The sequence below is a fragment of the Triticum urartu genome, chromosome 2A (genome assembly GCF_056163025.1).
Source record: "Triticum urartu cultivar PI428250 chromosome 2A, HENAU_Tu73, whole genome shotgun sequence".
Taxonomy (NCBI): Eukaryota; Viridiplantae; Streptophyta; class Magnoliopsida; order Poales; family Poaceae; genus Triticum; species Triticum urartu.
Genome location: NC_141874.1, coordinates 224,671,488 through 224,698,535, shown reverse-complemented (window position 1 = coordinate 224,698,535; position 27,048 = coordinate 224,671,488).

Here is a 27,048-nt window from a genome sequence, read left to right as displayed (position 1 = left end):
TGCCGCTTCGCGGGGCAGGGGTCACTCCGGTTGTGGTGGTCCCGTCGATGAGGGGAGGCGTGCCGTAGTCGCGTGGCCTCCCCGGGCATGCTTCCACTCGGCGGAGATGCTACTGGAGTTCGTCGTCTGGTCGGAGAACCTAGCCGGTGATGTCTACTACACAACCTTCTCCTTGTAGACGTTGTTGGGCCTCCAAGTGCAGAGGTTCGTAGGACAGTAGCAAATTTCCCTCAAGTGGATGACCTAAGGTTTATCAATCCGTGGGAGGCGTAGGATGAAGATGGTCTCTCTCAATCAACCCTGCAACCAAATAACAAAGAGTCTCTTGCGTCCCCAACACACCCAATACAATGGTAAATTGTATAGGTGCACTAGTTCGGCGAAGAGATGGTGATACAAGTGCAATATGGATGGTAGATAAAGGTTTTTGTAATATGAAAATATAAAAACAGCAAGGTAACTAATGATAAAAGTGAGCACAAACGGTATTGCAATGAGTTGAAACAAGGCCTAGGGTTCATACTTTCACTAGTGCAAGTTCTCTCAACAATAATAACATAATTGGATCATATAACTATCCCTCAACATGCAACAAAGAGTCACTCCAAAGTCACTAATAGCGGAGAACAAACGAAGAGATTATGCTAGGGTACGAAACCACCTCAAAGTTATCCTTTCTAATCGATCTATTCAAGAGTTCGTAGTAAAATAACACGAAGCTATTCTTTCCGTTCAATCTATCATAGAGTTCTTACTAGAATAACACCTTAAGACACAAATCAACCAAAACCCTAATGTCACCTCAAGTATCCGTGGGTATGATTATACGATATGCATCACACAATCTCAGATTCATCTATTCAACCAACACAAAGAACTTCAAAGAGTGCTGAGGGAGTCCTGGACTAAGGGGTCCTTGGGAGTCCGGCCTATTATCCTTTCGGCCAGACTGATGTGCTGTGAAGACATGAGGGCCGAAGACTGCATCGTGCCCGGTGTCTATATAAACCGAAGTGGGTAGTCCGGAAAGGACACCACATATACTCATTACCATAGGCTAGACTTCTAGGGTTTAGTCATTACGATCTCGTGGTAGATCAACTCTTGTAATACTCGTATTCATCAAGGTCAATCAAGCAGGAAGTAGGGTATTACCTCCATAGAGAGGGCCCAAACCTGGGTAAACATCGTGTTCCCTGTCTCCTATTACCATCGATCCTAGACACATAGTTCGGGACCCCCTACCCGAGATCCGCCGGTTTTGACACCGACATTGGAGCTTTCATTGAGAGTTCCACTGCGTCGTCGACAAAAGGCTCGATGGCCCCTTCGATCGTCAATAATGACGTCGTCCAGGGAGAAACCTTTCTCCCCGGACAGATCGATAGCTACGCCCCTGGCCATCAGGTCAGATTCGGAAGCCTGAATTACGTTGCGGACGTCCATGGAGATTTGATCTTCGACGGGTTCGAGACCGCGGCAATCGCTCACCATCGCCTCGATGAACATGGCTTAAACCTGTCATCAGGCCGCATCCAGGAGATAGCTCCTGTAACAACTTTGGCCTTAAATCCGGAGCAGATCAAGTCGCCCGAAGACAGGAAGCTCGACCCCATCACGGGGGCTACAGATTGTGCGACGCTGGAGCCGCACACAGATTCCACTTCATACGGTATCCACATCAACGGAACCTCGGACTCGCCCCCGATGTCGAACTTCGAGCCCTGCGAGCCCGCGTATACCGAACTCGATTGGTTATTGATCCTCAGGTTTAGTGCCGCATATGTCTTCTAACACTCGCCCATGGGTGACATGCTAAACTCGCTAAAAAACCTATCCTTGGCAAATGACCCATCGCCGAACTATGTTCGGTTCGAACTTTCGGCGGACGATGGAGAATTTTGTTTCCCACCCGCCACCCACTCCGTGGCCACCGTTGAAGACCTAAACAACACGCCCGACCCCTGCTCCGAAGACATCGACGGTGTGGACGACGATGAGGGGCAGGGCCAGAGCTTCCTACCCGCTCAACATAGGATGACCACTTCCTGGTATGACGTGTGTATGTTAGACACACCTTACGGCGCTCTCGATGATGATAAGGAGGATCCGGTCGAGAATAAACCGCCTGGTACACAACCTGGACACCGGCTCCCTAGGTCATATCGCCCAAGAGAAAACACTGCCAGGACAGGAGAAGACGACACTCCAGACAACAAAGACCCTATTGAGGTAGAATCCGAGTAGGACGAGCAGGAAGGCGGGCAGGACAACTCTGATGAACAGACCCCATATGGGGACTCGAAGGATAGCAATTATCTCCCACCCTCCGAGCAAGAGGAGATCCTCGGCAATGAAGACTTTATCATGCCTAAGGAACCTCTCAAGCAGGAGCGCTTTGAACGCCAGCTTATAGCCACTTCAAGGAGCCTAAGAAAGAAGCAACTACAGCTTCAAGCAAGCCAAGATTTTCTCAATGATAGATGGACCGAGGTCTTGGCTGCCGAAGAATACGGCCTTAGCAGCCCAGTAAAAAGCCACCCCAAGAATAGGTGGATCCCTCAATACGATGGCAGGGCGATGGAGCCCATACCACCATCGAATAATGCGGTGGGCTGACCACAGTTCGGTCCAGTCAAAGCAGCAGCCCAAGCAGAGCACCATACCAACCCATCCGGCTGTCAAAACAAAACAGCTCGGAGGAATACCCGCGATATCAACCAATACACTGAGGTTAGAGAAGGACGTACACGAGCGATGTACAGATCACAAAGATATACCCCGACCGATGATGATGGTCGCCTATTCGGACGCTATAAAGCCGACCATGCCCGGGTCGAACACCGTAAAACGGAACCCGTCGGAGGTGCTTCATAGTGTGTCCCAACGTAGAGGAGCCGCACACCCTCTCTACTTCACTAACGAAGTAATGGAGCACGAATTTCTAGACGGGTTCAAACCCATCAACATCAAATCATACGATGGAACAACAGATCCCGTGGTATGGATCGAGGATTACCTCCTTCATATTCACATGGCCCGTGGAGGCGACCTCCACGCCATTAAATACCTACCCCTCAAGCTTAAAGGGAAAGCTCAGTACTGGCTAAACAGTTTGCCAGAAAATTCCATTGGAAACTGGGATGATTTGGAAGAAGCCTTTAGAGGCAATTTCTAGGGAAGATATGTCTGGCCATTATACGTCGATGACTTAAGTCACATTTTGTAGGAGCCCGGCGAGTCAGCCAGGGAGCTCTGGACCAGGTTCTTAGTCAAAGAGAACCAATTGTCGACTGTCCGGACGCAGAAGCCCTTGCAGCCTTTAGACACAGCGTCCAAGACAAATGGCTAGCGCGTCACCTCGGCTAGGAAGGACCCAAATCCATGGCAGCCCTTGCGCTCTAATGACCCGCTTCTGCGCGAGAGAAGACAACTGGCTTCCTCGTAAAAGCAACGACACCAGCAGCCCGGGAACTTCCGAAATCCGAGATGGCAACGGCAAGCCACGATGAACCAAACACAACAGTCGCAGTAATATACGCGACACAGTGGTGAACGCCGGATTTTGCAATCCGAAGCCCGGTTAACGGAAGAAGCCACTAAAGGCAAACCAGGATGGACCATCCACCCTTGACAGGATATTGGACCGACCTTGTCAGATTCACGGTCACCCCGATATGCCAGCTAATCATACCAATTGAAACTGTTTGGTCTTCAAGAAGGCAGGCAAGCTTAACACTGATTACAAGCGGAGGAGGCCACCAGGCGATAAAGACGACGGATCAGATCGCCAGCAGAACGCCAGGGGCCAGAAATAGTTTCCCTCCGACGTTCGACTACTCCGGGAATGCGAATAGCAGTCCGTCTTCCGCCACCCACGTACTGTACTGGCAAAATTTGCACCTCGCGCACATCACTACGCACTCAAGATACCATGGGCATCGGCGAAAGCACAATACGGACAACCCTGCAAGCATTCCTGTAACATTTTCTATCTGCTTACTTTATTTTTCTATATCATCCCTAAATAATAGGTGACCAGCGGGACAACATCTACAACGGACTCTATCGGAGTTCGGATCCGTATGCTCACCTAAGGGGCTACTTTCGTTAAGGATTCCCCTCCCCGAGGACGGGCGACACAGACGTGCAATAGGAGGTCTAAAATAACATTTTGTGGACCATACTCTTTATTCCGAGCCTGTAATATGCCCTTTTTCCTCCGATCCCGACCCCGAGCATGTCAAATAGCCGGGTTCATGGTTCCTTTATTATTATTATTATTATTATTATTATTATTATTATTATTATTATTATTATTATTATTATATAAATTTATCATTGGCACATCTCTCCGTTCTCAGTAAGTCTCATCCGAGCCGATCTTTCATACTCTCTCAACAATAAGTACGGCCTTAACGGTTGGTCTGCAGATACACCTCGACATACCCTGCTAGGGGCTCGGCATTGGAACGAATGAGCTGCCAGTAAAAAGTCTGAACAGCTCTATAGCGTACTTCGGTGTGGCTAGTTTGGCCTTATATGCATCAGCTCCGAATCATTGTCTTGGGTCAATAGTTGGGTTGCCCGGCTCCTATGTTTGCTACCCTACGTTCTGCCCTATCGGCTAGGGTAGTAAAGGGAGAACTACTGCGATTGTGCCCTGGCCTAGACCGGATGAGGACCTCACTAGAGAAAGCCAAAAATTGACTGGCATGATGCGGCGAGAGCTGGTCAACCACTTGACAATTTATTGGAATCCTTAGCGATTCTCCGTGTAACACGAAGGAACTTTTTCAGATCAGATATGCAAGGCACCACACGCTGCATACACACCAGGGGCTATGTCGTAGCCCCACCATAAAGCTCCTATGGTTAAGTGAAAGTGTTAACACCTTATAGTCTGATTCACTGGTTCACCGCACTATCACCTCCTTCATGGACCAAGACGTTGGATAAAGAGTGATTAAATGCTTTGCCGAACACCCCCGTACTTCCTACGAGGGGGCTGAAGCCAATGATTGGAAAGCTTTCAGATTATATTAAAACAACCGCAAAGGTGGAATTCAAGCTTTCGAGCAAAACATAAATAGATTAACCATAAAGTTGTCTTTTACAATCATCATACACCTCACTCGAACATTATGTTTTTTGAGCATTGACCCTCCATCAAGCGGGCGGCCTCCAGGACATCTTCAAATAGCTCTCCGGTTTTGGATGGTCCCTGCCTCCAGGCGGACCCTTCGTGACGATGTTAATGGCCATCATCTTTCCCCAGAACGTCATGACTCGGGCAAGGGCCATCCGTGCACCTTCAATGCATGCCGATCGCTTCGCAACATCGATTTGCGGCACCACGTCGACGAGCTTCTGCACCAAACTGAAATAGCTACTCGGCATAGGCTCAGTTGGCCATAGCCGGATTATAACATCCTTCATGGCAGCGCCAGATACCCTATGAAGTTCAGCCCCCATTGGTACATCTGTTCATTAAGCAGCAGTGGACGCTTAGACGGACCGAACTATGACAAAAAAGCTTCTCCGTTGCATATCCAGCTCGTGCTTGGTAATACCGCACTGCATCAGAAGAACTCTTCGCGAAGTCCAAATACTCGTCCGGAGAACTCCGCACTTGGTTCAGCTGAGCATAGTCCGGGTCGCCGAACTTAGTCTGCAGCAGAAAAGGCTTTCCAGCCACTATCTCTTTCGATTGCCGAACCTCCTCACAGAGTGCTCTGGATTCTGATCGCGCTTCTCTTGCCTCCTGTCGGGCCTTGTCCAGTTCAGCCGTTAAGGCTTCATTCTCCTTTTCAAGGAATTCAGAGCGGCCACTAGCATACTCCAAAGCGAGTGTCATCATGGATACCTTTTCCTCGCCCTGGCATCGCACAGTTTGTTCGGCCTTCAGTTCTACCAATGCCTCTTTAGCAGCAACATCACTAAGTCGGACCCGCTCCTTGGCCCGGACTAGCTCCATCCAAAGAGCCTCCACGGCGGCAGCACCATCTGCATTGTATGCACATTTAATATACATCACTTTCCCGCGTCAAGCACACTGGTGTAAAGAATGCTCAAAACACATACCTTGCGAGTCATCAAGATGCCTGTTGATTAATGCAATGTCATCCTCCGTGATGTCCAGCTTTTTCTGTAGTTCGACCACTTCCGTATTCCGGGCAGCTGCAGGAGGGGCAACAACCTATATTTCAAATTAAACCAAGGTTAATACCTGAGCATATCTCTTTGATCCCCCGATCGCTTCCTTCGGAAGACAATTTGAGTCTCAGGGGCTACTGCATATACAACAGGTGCATTATGTCAATAAAATTCAATTGACTACACTACATCACAAACCTCAAAACCTCTCAGAAGGCTCGTAAAAGGCCTCGTTCAATCCACTCTTTGCGGATAGAACCCTTTCGACCACCGTAACCATCAAGGAACGGGGCTCTTTTGAAATGGACGCTCGTTGTAGCATGTCTGTCAGCATCTCCGGCGCTCCTGGGTCTTCGGAAACCACCACCGGAGTACGGCATTCCAGTGAAGGAACCCGCTTGCTTGCCTCCAGAACCGTCTCCGGCTGTAAACCGGACGGTTTGGGAACACCAGTCTCGACCCCGGAACCTCGAGTGACGGAGGTACCCCCTTCGGGCGCCCTTCGGAACGATACCTCGGTATCATCTCCACTGTTGGGCGATGAGGCCAGAGGAGGCGTGTCACTCTCCATCATCTCCGGAAGAAGATCTCCCGAGGAGGAGGACGATTGAGAAACACCAGGTGTTAACCTGCGTGGATGAACATATGATCACTTCACTAGTAGGAAAAGAACGAGGTACGTTCAAAGTGCCCCAGCTTCACTTACGGTTTGCCTCAAGGTTCGTCCTCATCATCAAGCTCTACGGCAACCTCGCTCGCCCAGCCCAAGCCGCTTGACGATGGCTTTTTTCCTCTCTTTGAAGGCTTCCCCTCCTGATCTTTGGAAGCAGCCCTTTTCTTTCCTTGGAGGACTCCCTCTGCACCCTTGCCCTTGGGCAAAGGGATTTCGGTTTCCCCAAACACAGCCACTTGGTAAGGTACCGGAATCAGCATTCTCCTCAGCAGGACAGTCGCGAGGTCTTCAGGAAGCGGCGCCGGACACCAGAATAGCACCGCCTTGTTTATCCAGGCCTGAGCAGGGACGGGTTGTTTAGTATCTCGTTAAAAGATGCTGAGATGAAAGGTGCTCGAGTACTTATCGAAGTAGCTGGACGATTGAAGTCAAGGTCAACTTCTTCATTAGTGTCCGGCCATTTCCCTTCTGGGTTAAACTCCCACATACGAAGAGGCCGCCGCTGACATGGCAGGATCCGGCGGACCAGCATTACTCGGAAATGTTCACAAGATTGATGCCCTTCTCGGTAAGGCTTCGGATGCAACTTTGCAGAGTCTGCACTTCATCGACAGATCCCGAGTCCAATCCCTTATTGACCCATGAAGCGAGTATAGTTGGAGGGACAGGTCGGAACACAGGTGTGGCCGCCCACCTGGGGCTCCGTGACTCGTTAATATAAAACCACCCCTGCTGCCATAAGTCGGAAGATACGGCGAAAGATCCTTAGGGCCAAACTGCGTCGGCCAGCTTGCCTATTGTGATGCTGCCACACTCTTCCTGCTCTTTCTCTGCCACCTGCGGTCGCACGTCAAAGGTCTTGAGCCACAAACCGAAGTGCGGAGGTGTCCGGAGTAAGGCCTCACACGTGACTATAAACATCTAGATGAGGAGAACAGAGTCTGGGGCCAGATCGTGAATATCTAGCCCATAATAGAACATGAGTCCTCGGACAAAGGGGTTAAGCGCGAACCCTAGCCCATGAAGGAAGTGGGATACAAATACTACCCTCTTGCCAGATCTGGGGGTCGGTATGACTTGCCCTTGTGCCGGAAGCTGATGAAAGATTTCTGGGGTCAGATACCTCGCTATGCGGAGCTTCGCAATATCCTCCTTCGTGACAGAAGAAGCCACCCACCGGCCCTGACGGCTGGATCCGGACATGACTAAGGCTGGTGGCAATTGCGACCCGAGGGTTGGAACTTGGGGTGGCCGGGGTTGAGGAAGGAGCGAGCGCAAGGGAAGAAGACGAGACTAGGATCTCTATATAAAGGCCCAGAATACCGGGCGTTTCCCCCTGGGTCTCTAAACTTACCTATCACCAAGGAGTTGTACCCAGGGGACGGCTGGGTTCCCTACGCCTGCATTAATGAAAATCCTGTAAATAAAGGGACATGATCTCTGCTTTGATGAGACGTGCCAGTAAAACCGCACCCCGAGACATGGGGCGGCTCGCTAGCCGACGGTTGGAAATAGCAACCAGGCAGGCATGGTATGATGTCATGAACGGTTGTCAACAAGTTGGGCTCGTGGGGTATTATGTCCTCCGCCATTATATACATAGGTCCGGATATACTTACTTCGTCCGAAGACTATTCTGGAGTTCAGAAGGAGGGAACCTGCCTTGCAATGCCGAAGAAAAATCTACGCGCCGGACTCCTCTCCATTGAAGCCAGGTTCAGGGGCTACTAAGGGAGTCCTGGACTAAGGGGTCCTCGGGCGTCCGACCTATTATCCTTTGTGCCGGACTAATGGGCTGTGAAGACATGAAGGCCAAAGACTGCATGGTGTCCGGATTGGACTCTACTTAGCGTGGAAGGCAAGCTTAGCGATCGAAGATTCCTTCTTATGTAACCGACTCCATGTAAACCCTAGATCCCCCCGGTGTCTATATAAACCGAAGGGGGTAGTCCGGAAAGGATACCACATATACTCATTACCATAGGCTAGACTTCTAGGGTTTAGTCATTACGATCTCATGGTAGATCAACTTTTGTAATACTCATATTCATCAAGGTCAATCAAATAGGAAGTATGGTATTACCTCCGTTGAGAGGTTCCGAACCTGGGTAAACATCGTGTTCCCTGTCTCCTATTACCATCGATCCTAGACGCATAGTTTGTCGGATTTCGGGTTCCGGCAGACCCTTGAGGTTCGAACACAGGGGTGCGCGCGGAGATCTAGCCTCCTACATACCTGCACCCCTCCGCCTCGCTAACATGTAAGGAATGGAAAGAACAACACGAATGACACAGGGTTTATACTGGTTCGGGCCACCGTTGTGGTGTAATACCCTACTCCAGTGGGTGGTGTGGTGGATTGCCTCTTGGGCTGGCGATGATGAACAATACAAGGAAGAACAGCCTCGCGAGGGTCTGCTCTTGGCTGGGGAGATGAACTGCTGGGAGGAGTTCAGTCACCCTTCTCTCTCTCTCTCGTTCTTCGTCCCCCGTCCCCCTTGTTTTGTGGGTGGTTGGTCCTATTTATAGAGGCCTGGCCCTCTTCCCAAATATCGAGCGGGAAGGGAGCCAACAATGGCGGGCTAATTTGAAGGGGGACAACTAGTACTAGCTACCCTGACAAAAGTAGTCTTCGCCTGCACAAAGCTTTGGTGGTGACGCCGTCTTGGGCTCCACAATGACCTCCGTCTTGCAGTCCTCCTAGTCTTGGTCTTGTTGCACCAAAATGGCAACCTTTGCCTGATGCCTCGGTATTCCACGGCTGCGCTTGCTCCCTTTGCACCAAAGAGGGAAGGAGGATGCGTGGGCTGGCACCCGCCTGGCGCCCTTGGTCGTCATGGCTTGCATCACGGGCACCTCGTGAGGTACCCCGCCTTGATTTCTCCGCCTCCTCGCGAGCCAGCCTGATGAGGCCGTGCCTGAGGAAGCTCCGCGTCGTCCGCCCCGCGAGGCTTGGCCCCTCGCGAGGGTCTTGGGTCTGTGTTGGTGAAGATGGGCCGCGCTGGGCCCCCTTTTGAGCCACGCCACAAGCCGCAGGCAGGCAAGTCTGGGGACCCCCGTTCCTAGAACACTGACAGTAGCCCCCGGCCCAAGGCGCGCCCGGACTTGGCCGTGCAGGGAGGCGGAAGCGCAAGAGCGAAGCGCCGCAGGCCCTAACAGCCTGTGGCCTTGGGCGCCGTGTGGAGGTTGTTTGGACGTGGGCGTCTCCACTTCCCCATGGCGCCTCGGTAACTGCACGGATTGGACAAGTCCCTGCATGCAAAGCGGGTCATGATTACGTGCGATCGTGGAGGTCGGCAGTTGGCCTTCGCCGGCTATAAGTACGGAACGGCGCGCCCTTCCAGCTCATCCCCTTGCTTCTCCTTCTTCTTCATGGCCCCGTCGAAGAGGTTCATGGCCACAGAGAAGGGGAAGGCTCACCAGGTTGGGCCTGCCTCTCCCCCGCCCAAGCGCGGCCGAGGGAGCCCTCGCAAACATCCTGTGGCCACCACGGCTGCTCCCCGCGGCCGTGGAGACGATTTCCAGCACGGTGGCGGGCGGATCGCTGCGGCCGGGGGGCGCGCTCCGGTTGTGCTTCCCCCTAGGCCGCGCTTTCACGCTGCAGAGGTGCTACCGGAGTTCGTCATGTGGTCGGCAGAGCCGACGAGCACCCAGCTTCCGCTTCCTCGCTTCCTCCTTGACGAGCTCCCGGTCGACACTCCGGGCGGCCTCTGGCTTCAGGACGACGGCTGCTGCAGCCGGGCCTCATGGGTTTCACTGGAGGTCTCCGCAGCCGGGAGCTTGGCCCTGGCCCGCGGTTGGCAGACGTTTGCCCGCGTGCGTGGCCTGAGCCGTCGTTGCACCCTGTACTTCAAGTTTGACGGTGATGCCACCCTCTACGTGAGGGTGTTTGGGGAAGATGGTCGCCGCGCAGTGTGCTGCCCCGAGGACGACGACCGCGGCCGGGAGCCCAGCTCTGGCGACGATGGAGAAGACAACGTTCGCATGACTGGCGGCGCTCGGGGTTCCCCAAGCTTCTCCGGTTCTTCTTTAGGCAACGACTCTTCCAGCGGTGGCCGCGATCAGCCTCCACGCCGTCGCATCTGCTTGGGGGGTGGTAGCGTGTCCGCCCGCTATCGTGCCCCGGTGAAGCGCGAGAGGGAGTCTGCCTGAGCCTCGGGGGCAGCTCGAGTCCTCCCTGCAGGCCGGTGTGAGTGGAGCTGCGCCTGATCTGTTCTTTCTTTTCCTTTTTTCCTGCATAAAAAAAGACAGTAGTGTGGAGCCCCGCGGGGGCGTGTTTGGGTTATTGCTGTTAATCATCGTTTTGCTTCCGTTATCGTGCCTTCTGGCTGCATGCCCGCGTGTGGATAGTTCCCGTCCCCAGCCGGGGGGGGGGGCGACCGACCCAGGCCCCATGTTCGTGTCGCGATGCCCGTGGGGCACGGACTGGAGGGGTTCTCCTGTAATGGACCCAGGTTGCGAACCCTTTGAACAACTAGGACGGGAACACTCGCGAGGGCGCTCGGCAGCCCCCCCTCGCGAGGCCTTGCATAAGAGAAATCGAGGCAGGAGAGTGAAAAGTCGAAGAACCACAAGCCAAAGACGGCAACAACTTCAATAAAACTTCGAATGAGAAGGAACAAGCCAACTGCGGAAAGCAAATGAAAAGCCGCGTCCGGCACCTAATCTAGTCTTCGACGTCTTCTCACCAGCGCGGAGCTAAGTGCTGCCACTGGGCGTGGGAGGGAGCCCCAGGGCCTGAGGCCGGCGCTCCTGAGACTCCTGGGGTGTACAGCCCCAACTCATTATTACGTGAGAGTGTCACGGGCGGCGAGCTTCATAGGCGTTGGCCTTCTTCATAGGCTCCGGGCCTTTTCCAAAGCGCGACAGCTTCACAGGCATTCGCCTTCTTCATAGGCTCTGGGCCTTTTCCAAAATGCGACAGCTTCACAGGCATTCGCCTTCTTCACAGGCTCTGGGCCTTTTCCAAAATGCGACAGCTTCACAGGCATTCGCCTTCTTCACAGGCTCTGGGCCTTTTCCAAAACGCCACAGCTTCACAGGCATTCGCCTTCTTCACAGGCTCTGGGCCTTTTCCAAAACGCGACAGCTTCACAGGCATTTGCCTTCTTCACAGGCTCTGGGCGTTTTCCAAAACGCGACAGCCTCGTAGGCATTCGCCTTCTTCACAGGCTCTGGGCCTTTTTAGGGGTAGAACCTCCGGAGGTGCTGGATGTTCCATGCGTTCTCGAGCGGCACCCCCTCCTGAGTCTCCAGGCATGCGGAGCCGGGCCTGGAAACATGAACAACTTTGAACGGGCCCTCCCACATGGGAGAGAGCTTGTGCAGCCCCTCCCTGGAGGGAACCCGCCTGAGCACGAGGTCTCCTACCTCGAGAGTTCTGGGGTGGATGTTGCGGCAGTGATATCGCCGCAGTGCCTGTTGGTACCTCGTCGCTCGCAGCACGGCTTCTCGGTGACATTCCTCCCCAGCACGAGGTCCATCCCCCGCATGGCGTCGTGCTGCGCCTCGTCGAATGCCAGGACCCGCGCGGAGCGACGTCTGACCTCGTGAGGGAGGACCGCTTCGGCTCCGTAGACCAGGAAGAACGGGGTCTCTCCAGTCGGCTTGGTCGCGGTTGTGCGGATGGACCACAACACGGACTGAAGCTCGTCGTACCAACCTCTGCCGCAAGCCTCCAGCTTCTTCTTGAACGTCCTGGTCTTGAGACCCCTCAGGACCTCTGCGTTGGCTCGCTCAGCCTGTCCGTTGCTTCGGGGGTGCGCCACGCGTAGCATATCTGCGTTCCAAGGTTAGCACAGTATATTTTGAAGAGGTTACTGGTGAACTGCGAACCGTTGTCCGTGATGATGCGGTTCGGCACCCCGAACCGGCTCACGATGCCCTTGATGAACTTGACCGCGGAACCCGGGGGAATGGTGCGGACAGCCTCTACTTCAGCCCACTTGGTGAACTTATCCATGGCGACGTAGAGGTAGCGGTAGCCCCCAGGCGCCCGAGGAAACGGGCCCAAGATGTCCAGCCCCCAGACTGCGAACGGCCACGAAAGGGGGATAGTCTGCAGGCCTCCTGCTGGCTGATGGATCTGCTTAGCGTGGAACTGGCAGGCCTCACAAGCTTTCACTAGTTCGACGGCGTCGTTGAGTGCGGTGGGCCAATAAAACCCACTCCGGAACGCCTTGCCGACGAGGGTCCGTGACGATGAATGATGTCCACAGTCTCCACCGTGTATATCTTCTAGCAGTTCCTTCCCTTGCTCCCTGGAGATGCAGCGCAGGGACACATCATTTGGTCGCTTCCGGTAGAGCTCTCCATCCTTGATGCAGTATGCCGTAGCCTGGCGTGCCACTCGCTCCGCTTCCTCCTCCTTCTCCGGCAGGGTCCCTTGTGTTAAGTAACTCCGGAGCTCTGCGATCCAGCGTCTTTCCTAAGGTTCCATCGTCAGGAGCAGGCGTGCTCCTGAGGCCGGGCCACAGGCCGGAGCTCCTGAGGTAGGTGGATGGGGGAGCTCCTCCCGTGGCTGAGCCGTGTATGACAATGACGGCAGGGCTGAGGGATTGAATAGCCACTCCTCGAAAACGCCAGGCTCCTGAGGTAACCGCCTGGACGCCCGTTTGGCGATGTCGTCGGCCTCCTGATTGGTGCCACGGGGCACATGCTGCAGCTTCAACCCCCAGAACCGCTTCTCCATCCCGCGGATCTCCGCAAGGTTGGCTTCCATGTGCTCATCTTTTGGCTCGTACACCTTGTTGGAGAAATTGACAAGGAGCTGCGAATCGCCCTTGATGGTGAGGCGTTTCACCCCTAGGGCAGCTGCGGCCTTCAAGCCTACTATTAGACCTTCGTACTCCCCTATGTTGTTGGAGACCTTTTCACCTTGCTGGAAACAGAGCTGCACAGCGTAGTAGAGCTTGTCCTGAGTGGGCGATATAAGCACCGCCCCAGCTCCAGCGCCATGCCTGGAGAATGCCCCATCGAAGTACATGACCCAGCCTTCTGGCGCCTCGCTTCCCGGGGAGAGGGACCGATCCTCGTCGGCCTTGAGGCCTGGTGCCTCCGTCCACTCTGCCACGAAATCCGCTAATGCTGCTCCCTTGATGACTCTGGTCGTGCTGAATTCGAGCTGAAACGCTTGCAGTTCTATGTTCCACTCAGCGACCCTTCCGGCTGAGTTAGGGCTCCTGAGCACCCTCTCCAAGGGGTATGACGAGACGACCTTGATGGGGTGACCCTGAAAATAGTGCCGCAGCTTGCACGAGGCCACCAGTAGCGCGAGGAGGAGCTTCTGAGGCATGGGGTACCGTGCCCTCGCATCCCGTAACACCGAGCTGACGAAGTACACCGGGTGCTCAACGAGGTTGGGTGCGTCAGTGCTGGTGGCGCCCTCCGGAGTCCATGGCGCCTCCTGAGGCGATGAGGCATCCGGAGGCTGGCCATCTGGGAGAGGGGCCTCTTCCACCTCCGGCGCACTCCTCTGCGGCAGCTGATCCTCCTCAGCCGCGGTGGCGGTTTCTATGGGCCTTGTTCCCGTTTTGCCTTGTCCCGGGCTGCTGCTGTGGTTTTGATTCGACGCTCCTCCCTAACCGCCACCAGGGCTGCGCTGGCGGAGTAGGGAGTGGCGGCGAGGTAAAGCACCAGGGGCTATTGAGGGCGCGGAGCCACCATGACCGGAGGGCTGGTCAGGTATCTCTTGAGATCTTGGAAAGCCTTGTCGGCCTCTTCGGTCCATTCAAAGGGCCCCTTTTTCTTCATTAGCTGGAAGAAGGGCAGTGCTCGCTCCCCCAACTTGGAGATGAAGCGCCCTAGCACGGTCACGCGCCCAGTGAGCTTTTGCATTTCTCTGAGGGTCTTCGGTAGGCTCATGTCCTCGACCGCTTTGACCTTTTCTGGGTTAGCCTCGATGCCTCGGTGGGACACGAGGAAACCCAAGAGCTTGCCCGAGGGGACTCCGAACACACACTTCTTTGGGTTGAGCCACAGGTTCACTGCATTGAGGCTCGCGAAGGTTTCCTCCAGGTCTTGTATCAGGGTCCTGGCCTCCCAAGACTTCACGACAATGTCATCGACGTAAGCCTCAACATTCTTCCCGTGCTGCGGGCCCAAAGTGATGTGCATCAGCCACTGAAAGGTCGCCCCTGCGTTACACAGCCCAAATGGCATGCATGTGTAGAAGTACACCCCACACGGGGTTAGGAATGCTGTCTTTTCAACGTCTTCTACCGCCATCTTGATCTGGTGATACCCAGAGAAGGCATCCAGGAAGCATAGCAGGTCGCATTCTGCGGTGGAATCGACGATCTGGTTGATGCGGGGGAGCGGGAACGGATATTGCGGGCACTCCTTGTTGAGGTTGGTGAAGTCGACACACATGTGCTCCTTCCCTCCCTTCTTTGGCACAACAACAGGGTTGGCCAACCAATCCGGGTATCGGACCTCGCGAATGACCCGAGCGGCTTCTAGTTTGCGGGTCTCTTGGACGATGAAGGCCTGCTTTTCTGTGGACTGCCGCCTTGCCTTCTGCTTCACAGGACGCCTATGGTGAAAGTGGCGTTGGTGGACCCGTCCTCATCGACGGGTATCTGCTTGGTTTCTGCCTTGTCTTGGGTGAACAACTGTTTCTTCTTCGCGGGTGCAGCCCCCTTGGGCTTGGGGGTCTCCAAGCCGGCGGGCTGTGCCGATGCCGCCGTCTTGAAGGCGAGCTTGAGTTCCCGCAGCGCGTCCCCGGTGTCCCCGTGCACAGGGAGGACACCGCTGCTCCCGGGCATCTTCATGAGGTTGTACGCCGGGTGCGTCGCGGCCATGAACTGGGCCAGCGCTGGGTAGCCGAGGATGGCGTTGTAGGGGAGGACGATGGGGGCGATGTCGAAGTCGACCAGCTCCGTGCGGAAGTTTTTGTAGGTGCTGAAGGTTACTGGGAGCCGGATCTGTCCCAAGGAGCTGGATGATCCGCCCCCAACGCTAGAGAAGGGCCGGCTGGGTTGTAGCCGCTCCAGGGGTATGCAAAGGAGGTTGAAGGCCTCGACCGAGAGCACACTGAGGCCCGCACCGCCATCGATGAGAGTTCTGGTGACGGCCACCTGGCAGATGGTGGGGGTGCACAGCATGGGGAGCGCACCCGAGCAGGCCGAGTTGGAGGGGTGGTCCTCCGAGCTAAAAGTCAGGCCGGCCTTGGACGCCGCCCGGTCCGGGAGAGCCTCCTGCCGCGTGGAAGCGACGCTGACCCGACGGATGAACGGCTTGACATGGTTACTTGTAGGCAGCGCCTGCGAGCCGCCCAGGAGGGCCGCGATGACCGGGGGTGTTGGTGTAGCGTGACGGGCGGGGAAGAGGCTACGGGGCTCTTCCCAACAGGCCCCGGAGGTTTCCGGCAGGTGGAGCAGCCATGGGCACGGAGCGCCGGTGAGGGCCATGGGGAGCCAGTTGGCCATGACCCTATTGTCGCCTCCAGCTTCGAGGGGGGCCTCCTCGCTCGCCGGCAAGAAGGCCAGCGGATCTGTCGTTGTCGGGCTGAACTTGTCCGGCCACCGTACCCGTTGCAGGGCTGGGGCCAGGGCTCGGAGCCCCCTGGCCCCCATGTTGGCGCCGGCGGCCGGAGCGGGCGACGCGCTACTCATTGCGAGGCAAGCCGTGGTGGTGGCGGAAGAGAAAACTCTGGCGCCCCCTACCTAGCGCGCCAAATGTTGGATTTCGGGTTTCGGCAGACCCTTGAGGTTCGAACACTGGGGTGCGCGCGGAGATCTCGCCTCCTACCTACCTGCACCCCTCCGCCTCGCTAAGATCTAAGCAATGGAAAGAACAACACGAATGACACAGGGTTTATACTGGTTCGGGCCACCGTTGTGTTGTAATACCCTACTCCAGTGCGTGGTGTGGTGGATTGCCTCTTGGGCTGGCGATGATGAACAATACAAGGAAGAACAGCCTCGCGAGGGTCTGCTCTTGGCTGGGGCGATGAACTGCTGGGAGGAGTTCAGTCACCCTTCTCTCTCTCTCTCTCTCTCGTTCTTCGTCCCCCGTCCCCCTTGTTCTGTGGGTGGTTGGTACTATTTATATAGGCCCTGGCCCTCTTCCCAAATATCGAGTGGGAAGGGAGCCAATAATGGTGGGCTAATTTGAAGGGGGACAACTAGTACTAGCTACACTGACAAAAGTAGTCTTCGCCTGCACAAAGCTGTGGCGGTGACGCCGTCTTGGGCTCCACAATGACCTCCGTCTTGCAGTCCTCCTGGTCTTGGTCTTGTTGCACCGAAATGGCAACCTTTGCCTGATGCCTCGGTACTTCGCGGCTGCGCTTGCTCCCTTTGCACCAAAGAGGGAAGGAGGACGCTGCGCGGGCTAGCACCCGCCTGGCGCCCTTGGTCGTCATGGCTTGCGTCACGGGCACCTCGTGACGTACCCCGCCTTGATTTCTCCGCCTCCTCGCGAGCCAGCCTGATGAGGCCGTGCCTGAGGAAGCTCCGCGTCGTCCGCCCCGCGAGGCTTGGCCCCTCGCGAGGGTCTTGGGTCTATGTTGGTGAAGATGGGCCATGCTGGGCGCCCTTTTGAGCCACGCCGCAGGCCGCAGGTAGGCAAGTCTGGGGACCACCGTTCCCAGACTCACTCGCTTCCCCGAATGCCTTAGAGTGCCAAACCGCGCCACCATCTTCGTCTCAACTCCCTTAACTCCCCCTGGCACTCGCCGACGCCAGAGCTCGCCGCAGCGAGCACGGGCGCGGTCCGGCTAGCGTAATAGTGCGGTGCGCAGTGTGCTCGTCGCCTTCTCCTCGATCATCTGCTCGTCTCCGTTCACCCACAGTGCCCGCGTGAGCTGCGTCGCCTTCTCCCTCCTTCACTGACGCCGCTCATCGTTGGGCACAGTGTCCAGGTGTCACCGGAGGAGCCCGATCCACCCCTCTATGTTTTCCTATAAATGGAGCCACCCCCAGCCTCCTCGAGCACCATCCTCCACTCCCACACACTCCACAAACGTATAGATAGCCGTAGCCCGGCCGGGCAGGCCGCGGGCCACTGTCCCCGAGCTCGAGCTCTCCGACGATCCCCTCGGGTCATCACGGTAGCTCCAGCCCCTCCCTGGCCTGGGCGACCCTTCCAGATCCTCCGCCGCTGTTCGATGAAGCTGCTCTGTCCACTTGGAGCCCCGGGAGTCGCCGTAGTTCGCCCTCATCTTCGTCTCCGGCGCCCCCTGCTCTCTGCCTTCGCTTGCGAGGTCGATTCCGACGCCATCCGACCACGGGCAGGTGCGCCTGCATCCCCTCTCTCGATCCCTCACTCTAGTTTCGGCCAAGGAGCCCTCGTCACCGGCGTGTGCTCCAGCGAAGTCACGACCCACTCTGTTTCCTTCTCCCTCTTCCCCCACCTGACTAGCGGGGCCCGCTAGTCAGCCACCTGGTACACGTGCGAAGCGGTATGAGTGATGGAGCCCTGAGGCTTTACGCCTTCGACATCACCCCTTGTCTGTTTTATTTAAATTCAAATTTTCCAGAGAGATTCAAACAGCTATAACTTTTACACCATAAGTCCAAATGAATTGATTCTTTTGGCATTATGTTCTTTGCAAGGAAATCTAACATCTCACCAAAAATGGGATTTTCCCCCGCTGTCTAGATTTCTGGTGAATTTTAGAAGGGTTCTTGATATTTTCTTTTTGTGTTTAAATTTATTTTCAGAGAGTGAAACTTGTCTTGAAGAACACCAGAGGGCTTGTGAGCCTCATCTGCACTAAGGCAAGCCACAGCAACATTTTCATGATGCCACTTTAATAATTGTGATATTTTTCTACTTGAATGGATGATTTAACCCATGCTTTTAAATCATCATCATTAGGTTATTTATATTCTGTTAGTATTTGTCTAAGTTTACATGCTTATGTTATCAGAAAGTTGTAGCTACTAAGTGGTTAAAGAAACTAGAAGTAATCTTTGCTATGATAAAAAATAATAATAATATGGCTATGGATATAATTAGTTTATTAGAACCATTTTCTTGCATGAGAAAGAGGGCAAAATTTGTTATAAAAGATTTAGTTTAATGTGAGTTTATATCCTAACAAGAGAAGTATGAGGTGTTGTTGATGTTCATGCTTAGTGTGGGTTCAGTTGACTCAGTCATTTCCGTTATTATGTCGAGAAGATGTTAGTGTTTGCATTTCATGGCATACTATGACACCAATTATTTTCAATTTAAGTTGAACCTGATAATAATACAACTTGAATTTATCGTTGACCGAGTCATGGTGCCACTAAATTGAGTTTTTCCTAGTGCAACCACATTTGCCTATATGGGAAGGCCTTTATTCGGTCCGTTGTCATGCCTCTGATCGGTGCCTCCAACTAGGGAAGGTTATGGGCGTGCGGTACCCTGGCCCGGTAAGCAGACATAACCTTGTGAGCCTGTTGTTGAGATTTTGGTACCGGTCCCCATGCGGGATGGTCCCCGTGTGGTCGTTGTGTCTTTGGTAGACACGGGTCCACCCAGGACTAGCCCAGTTGGGAAGTGGGCCGGAGTGGCCGAGAGAGTGTCATGGCAATGGAGGAGTTTCGTCAGAACGCCGTTGGTCCACCCGAATGGGAGTATGAGGCCATGGGTTCCGTGGTGTGGGTACAGTGCGCTACCTCTGCAGAGTGTATTAATCTATTGATAGCTGAGTCCGCGGTTACGGACACCTCGAAAGTAGGTCACACCATGGGTCAACATTTAGTTAATCTTGCACACTAAGTCATGAACATTGCACTATTGAGGATGGCGGGAAGGTCATCCTGTCGATTGAGACCAAGTGTTGGTCATGGTTGTGATTGTTGGAAGGATCGCTGTTTGAGACCAAATAGTGGTCGTGGTTGTGGTCGCCGAAATGATCACAAGGTATCCCGAGTTAAGATCATGTGGTTGGCACATTTGTGATCCAGAAGCGATTACCGTGGTAAGCAAGTCCGAGGGACTGTGCTCATAAGAGCGTGATCACAGCATGTTGGTTACATTGTTGTATTACTAATAATTGGTTAATTATCATGATATTGTTTGTCATTATGTTTATGCTTTTTGTGAGCTTGCAAGTACATTCAATGTACTGACCTGGCGTGTCATGCCAGATTTCAGGAAAGTCTCGTGGAAAGGAGTGCTGCTCGAGTCTAGATCGTGTCCTCATCGGTGTCCTTGTGCTATGGAGTTCCGCTACGACGTTGTTCCACTACCGCATAGTTGTTATGATCGAGGCCCTTTTATGTTCAAAAATAATGTACATATTGTTCAGCCGCACTGGGTGTGCCGCTTGGCCTCGCTACCAGTTTGTAATGTAAACTTTGAGCCGCTAGTATCAATAAAGCAGTCGTTTTCCATACCAAGATGTTGTGTGTTGCCAGAAGACATGGTCTCTGGGCTGGCAATGCAAGGTAAACCGGTCGCTTTGAGCCGGGGTGCCACTACGCTTGGTATCAGAGCCGCGCTGAATGTAGGCCATGCTAGACTACGATGTGTTGACTGGACGGTAGATACGAGATTCCATTGAGTGCCAGTAGCATTGGTAGCTGGTTGTTGCATTGCATTTACTTGTCTTATTTTTATGCTAACCTACTAATGGTTGTGAGTGTAGATGGCTCCGGTGCCGTATCCGTGCCAGTTGCAGTTGATGCCATACACGTCACCACATCTTCTTCGTAACATGTGGCGTCGACTGTACCCCCTCGGTGATGACCCATTTTATCGTGTGTACAGGGAGCGTCTAGCTGACTCAGTGTATGAGTATCCCGCAGTGGTTACTCTGCGCACCAGTTCCGATTCCTGCAGTTACACTCGTACCTCTCGGAGCGGTTACGCTTCTACCGCTTCTCAGGCTGTCCAGTTTGCTGCATTCGAGGTCCTTGTCGAGCTTCGTTACCACGAGGTCTGGATGCAGAACCACCCAGGTTTCTACTACTATCCTTCTCTGCACGACAATGGTCGTGTCCGTTTCTCTACCATTGATCCGGAGTCTGATAGTGTTGCTAGTCATCTTGCTCGTTACATCACTGCTAGCTATCTTATGATCCACGAGCTGGCTCGAGAGCTGACTCGTGCTCGTACTACTTTAGCCGCTGCTTTAGTCACTACTGCATCCTCTCTGGGATTTACTCCTTACATTCCGGTCAGTTCTAGTTCCCCTGTTTCACCGGTTACTCCTCCGAGTAGCTCGGGCACCTCGACCGTGAATCCTCTTAGTGCTCCTGCTGAGTGGGTTTCACTTCTCACTACTCATGCGGCCCCGATGATTCATCCTACACCTGCTCCCGAGGGAGAGCCCTCCAGGCAGCATCGTCGTGTTACCTTTAACCCGGAGGTCTCAGTTAACCTCGTCAGTTCCGAATCCGAGTCCGCTTCAGGAGAGGACCCCACAGCACCAGCAGAGCAGTAGGGCCCCTGAGTATCTGCAGTTATTGGGATGATGTCCGGATGTAGTAGTACGAGTCATGATGTTTTGTTTTCTGTATGAGAGTAGTGAACCTGGCATGATGGTTATCTTTTATGTATGAGTCTATGTATAATTATGTTGGAACTCTATTCGCTGTGTTTTCTTCGTTATTTCGGTTTTTCTCGGGCTTTGTTACTGGCTTTTCCCCAATTGGTTTTGAATGTTTCTCATCTCGGTTGCGTTGCCTTGGGAAAAATCATAATAGGCTGCCGCGGGGAGGTAGCAATAGCAATATTCGTGAGGGTACCCCTGTTCGTCGTTCCGCACGACAGGCATGACACTCCCCTGAGTCATACGTTCCACCACCGCCTCCACCGCCAAATCCACCCTCCACCGAGGAAATTCTATGAATGTCTGAGGAAAGAAGGGATAATGATCTGATTGAAATATTAAGAAGTGTGCAAGCTATGGTTGGTCAGAATGGAAATCAAAATGGTCACCACTCCAAGCTGTCTGATTTTCAGAGGACCAAGCCTCCCAGTTTCAGTCAGGTCCTTGATCCCTTGGACGCAGACGATTGGTTACGAACCATTGAAAGAAAGCTTGAGATTGCTAGTATGGAAGAGGATGATAAAGTTCCGTTCGCAACTCATTATCTTGAAGGCGCTGCTGCCATATGGTGGGAAAATGCAAAAACCATGTGGCCCGTTGATGAAGAATTTACCTGGTCAAAATTTAAAGATCAGTTCCAGAAATATCATATCCCTACTGGAATTATGAAGACTAAGCAGCGCAAATTTCTCTCTCTCCTCCAAGGAATTAGTCTGTGGGTGAATATCTGCAAAAATTCAATCACCTGGCCCATTACTCCCTTCATGACGTGTCCACCGAAGAAAGAAAGATTGATAGATTTCTTGGTGGATTAAACCCGCAACTCCAGTGTACTCTCAGCATGTTTGACTTCCCAGATTTCCAAACGTTGGTGAACAAAGCTTTCATTGCTGAAAGGGAGCACAAGCTCGTATCAAACATCAGGCGTGTCAACAACAATCACAAGCACAAGTTTGAGCCAAAGAAGGATGGGCAACCCATACAAAAGGCCCGTACCTGGCAGCAGACTCGGGTGGAGTACAAGCCCAATTGGCAGCAGAATGTTAACAAGACCACTACTCAAGTCAAGAATGTTGTGTCCAACCCTGTGCACGAGGAGCGCCAGCGCATCAATGATTGCTTCAGTTGTGGGCAAACCGTACATTATGCCAGACAGTGCCCCAAGAACAGCAAGGCAAACACTCTATACAGACCACAAGTCAACTATATGGAGTCATCCCCGACTCAACAAAACATCTCGCGGCACGTTCATCACCTCTCTGCCGATGAAGCTTAAGAGAACCCCGAAGTCATCATTGGTATGTTCCCTGTTAATAACATACCCGCAGTAATGTAATTTGACTCTGGGGCTTCCCACTGTTTTATTTCTCAGAGTTTTGTTGCCCAAAAAAAATTTCCTGGTTTGCTTTTGGGCAAGAATATGCTGGTACAAACCGCAGGATCATTAATCAGGAGCAATTTGGTCTGCCATAACCTGGAAATCAATATCAACGGAGTTTGTTTTCCAACTTCTTTGATAATCATTGAGTCAGATAAGTTGGATGTTATCTTGGGTATGAATTGGCTGACCCAATATCAAGTCTGCATAAATTGCGGGACCCGAGAAGTTACTTTGACCAGTCTGGAGGGGCAGACTACCAAATTCTATGCCTGCAGAAGCATACCCAAGAAAGAAATGGCCTTCACCGCTGTGGCTGAATTGGAATTAATTGATGTGGTCAGTGAGTTTCCGGATGTATTTCCCGAAGAATTGCCAGGCATGCCACCCGACCGCGAACTTGAGTTTGCAATAGATCTGCTGCCCAGAACCACACCATTATACAAGAAGTATTACCAGATGCCCTCTTCAGAATTAGTGGAGCTAAAGAAACGGCTTGATGAAATGCTCCAGAAAGGATATATCCGTCCCAGCTCTTCACCATGGGGATCACCTGCTATATTCGTGGACAAAAAGGATGGCAGCCTCCGCATGTGTGTGGATTACCGATAGCTGAACGATGTCACCATCAAAAATAAATATCCACTGCCAAGAATTGATGATCTATTCAATTAGCTCAGTGGGGCCAAAGTATTCTCCAAGATTGATCTAAGGACAGGGTATCATCAAATCAAGATTAAAAAGGAAGATATTCCTAAGACCGCATTCACTACTTGGTATGGTCTTTATGAATATACAGTTATGTCCTTTGGTCTCACCAATGCCCCTGCCTTTTTCATGCATATGATGAACAAAGTATTCATGGACTTCCTAGATAAATTCGTGGTAGTCTTCACCGATGACATACTCATTTACTCCAAGAGTGAAGAAGATCACAAGGATCACCTCCGAGCAGTGCTACAACGACTCCGTGACCATTAGCTATACGCCAAATTCAGTAAGTGTGAGTTTTGGCTCAAACAAGTTGGATTTATTGGACATGTTCTATCTGCCGGCGGAGTAGCAGTGGACCCAACCAAAGTAAAGGATGTGCTCGATTGGTTGCCACCCACAACCGTATCACATATTCGGAGTTTTCTTGGATTAGCCGGATATTATCGTCGTTTCATTGAAGGGTTTTCCAAGATTGCTAAGCCCATGACAGAGCTTCTAAAAAAGGATAAGAAGTTTGAATGGACCAAGGACTGTGAGAAAAGTTTTAATGAGCTAAAGATACGGCTGATGACCGCACCTGTGTTTACTCTTCCAGATATCTACCGCAGTTTTGATGTGTATTGTGACGCCTCTAGACAAGGACTTGGATGCGTACTTATGCAAGACGGCAAGGTAGTAGCATATGCATCGTGACAGCTATGAACCCATGAGGGAAATTATCCCACTCATGATCTGGAATTGGCCGCGGTGGTTCACGCTCTAAAAATTTGGAGGCACTACCTCATTGGGAAGAGGTGCCATGTTTTTACCGATCACAAAAGCCTCAAGTATATATTTACCCAGCCAGATTTAAATCTCCGTCAACGAAGGTGGCTTGAGTTAGTCAAGGATTATGATGTTGGAATAAATTACCACCCGGGTAAGGCCAACGTGGTTGCCGATGCGCTCAGTCGAAAGCCTGTCAGCCTAAATGTCATATTGGGATCCTTGTCCCCTGAACTTCAAGAGGACATTGCTCAGCTCAACCTGGTCATAGTTGATGCTAGCCTTTCTAATATTTTGGAAGTTGCCCCCACCCTTGAGGAATAGATCCGCAAGGCCCAGCCAACTGACACCATTCTGCAAAAATGTGCCATGATAGCAGGACATACTTCAGACTTCTCGACCGATCAATTGGGTACCCTCCGTTTCCGGGGAGGGATTTGTGTACCCAATCAATCCGAGCTAAAGCAGAAAATCCTGTCTGAGGCACACGAATCTTCATATTGCATTCACCCGGGAGGTACAAAAATGTATGAAGACCTCCGACAAATATTTTGGTGGGATGGAATGAAGAAGGACATTGCCTATTTTGTGGCATGTTGCGACATATGCAACAAGGTAAAGGCAGGGCATCAGAAGCCAGCCGGACTTCTCCAACCACTGCCAGTCTAACAAAGGAAATGGGATGATGTCTGCATCGATTTCATAACCGGACTGCCCAAGACTCAGCGAGGCAATGATGCAATCTGGGTCATAGTGGACACCTTAACCAAGGTTGCTGACTTTATCCCGATCAGAACCACATATCGAGCAGACCAACTCGCACAGCTGTATGTATCCCAGATAGTCAGTCTGCATGGAGTACCTCGGACCATCATTTCTGACTGAGGTTCACTTTTTACCTCCGCCTTTTGGTCACGTCTCCATCAAGCCTTGGGGACAGTGCTGAAATACAGTACCGCTTATCATCCTCAGACTGATGGGTAGACAGAGCGGGTAAACCAAATACTCGAAGATATGTTATGAGCATGTGCTTTGGCCCAAGGATCTAAATGGGAAGGATCTCTGGCGTATGCCGAGTTCTCTTATAACAACAGCTTCCAAACCAGTCTAAAGATGTCACCATACGAAGCTTTGTATGGCTGTAAGTGCCGCACTCCGTTAATTTGGTCTCAAACTGGAGATAGCCGGATTTTCAAGACAGATTTCATGACGGAAGTTGAGAAACAAGTTAGGGAAATCAGAGATAGGTTGCAATTGGCCAAGTCTCGACAAAAGAGTTATTATGATGCAAAGCACCGACAGATTAGTTTTGAACCTGGAGAACATGTATATCTCTGAGTCACTCCTATGAAAGGAGTCAAGAGGTTTCACACTCATGGAAAGTTGGCACCTATGTTTACCAGTCCATTTCCAGTCATGTCCCTAGTAGGTACAGTTGCTTATCAGTTGGAACTACCCCCAGAATTGTCAGACGTGCACAACGTGTTTCATGTATCCCAGTTGAGGCGATGCATATCGCCGCCTGAGAAAAGGACTGCTACGACTGAAATAGAGTTGACAAAGGATTTAACATACGAAGAGAGGCCGGTAAATTTTTTGGATCAGATGGAAAGGGTCACTCCCAGTAAAGTGAAGAAGTTCTACAAAGTCCAGTGGGCACATCACACCGAGTCAAAATCAACTTGGGAACGAGACGAATTTCTAAGGGCACATTATCCCGAATGGTTTTCCCAAGCAACCGAATCTCGAGGACGAGATTCATTCTAAGTGGGGGAGGTTTGTGACAGCCTGGTTTTTGCTTGAATTTCATTTGGCTTGATTTTGCAATTTGGAGTTTTTGAATCTTTTCTTATGGACTTAAACACTTGGGTACCTGTCGGTTTTCTGGGAACGGGGGTCCCCAGACTTGCCTGCCTGTGGCCTGCGGCGTGGCTCAAAGGGGGGCCCAGCACGGCCCATCTTCATCAACACGAACCCAAGACCCTCGCGAGGGGCCAAGCCTCGCGGGGCGGACAACACGAAGCTTCCTCAGGCACGGCCTCGTCGGGCTGGCTCGCGAGGAGGCGGAGAGATCAAGGCAGGGTACCTCGCGAGGTGCCCATGACACAAGCCATGACGACTCAGGGCGCCAGGCGGGCGCCAGCCCGCGCAGCGTCCTCCTTTCCTCTTTGGTGCAAAGGGGGCAAGCGCAGCCACGGAGTACTGAGGCATCAGGCAAAGGTTGCCATTTCGGTGCAACGAGACCAAGACCAGGAGGACTACGAGATGGAGGTCACCGTGGAGCCCAAGACGGCGTCATCACCAGAGCTTTGCGCAGGCGAAGACTACTTTTTCAGGATCGCTGATACTTGCTGCCCCCCTTCAAATTAGCCCGCCATTGTTGGCTCCCTTCCCGCTCGATATTTGGGAAGAGGACCAGGGCCTCTATAAATAGGACCAGCCACCCATAGAGCAAGGGGGTTGGAAAGTAGGAAGGAAGAGGCTCGATAGAGAGGTTGGAAGCATAGAGAGAGAGAAAGGTGGCTGAAATCCTCCCAGTAGTTCATGGCCCAGCCAACAACAGACCCTCGCGAGGCTGTTCTTCCTTGTATTGTTCATCATCATCAGCCCAAGAGGCAATCCACCACACCACACACTGGAGTAGGGTATTACACCACAACGGTGGCCCGAACCAGTATAAACCCTGTGTCTCTTGTGTTGTTCTTTCGGTAGTTTAGATCTTAGCGTGGTGGAGGGGTGCAGGCAGGTAGGAGGCGGAATCTCCGCGCGCACCCAAGTGTTCGAACCTCAAGGGTCTGCCGGAACCCGAAATCCGACAGTACCCTTGGCTTTCACCCAAGTGCCTCATTTCCCTCTCTAATCATCATTCAC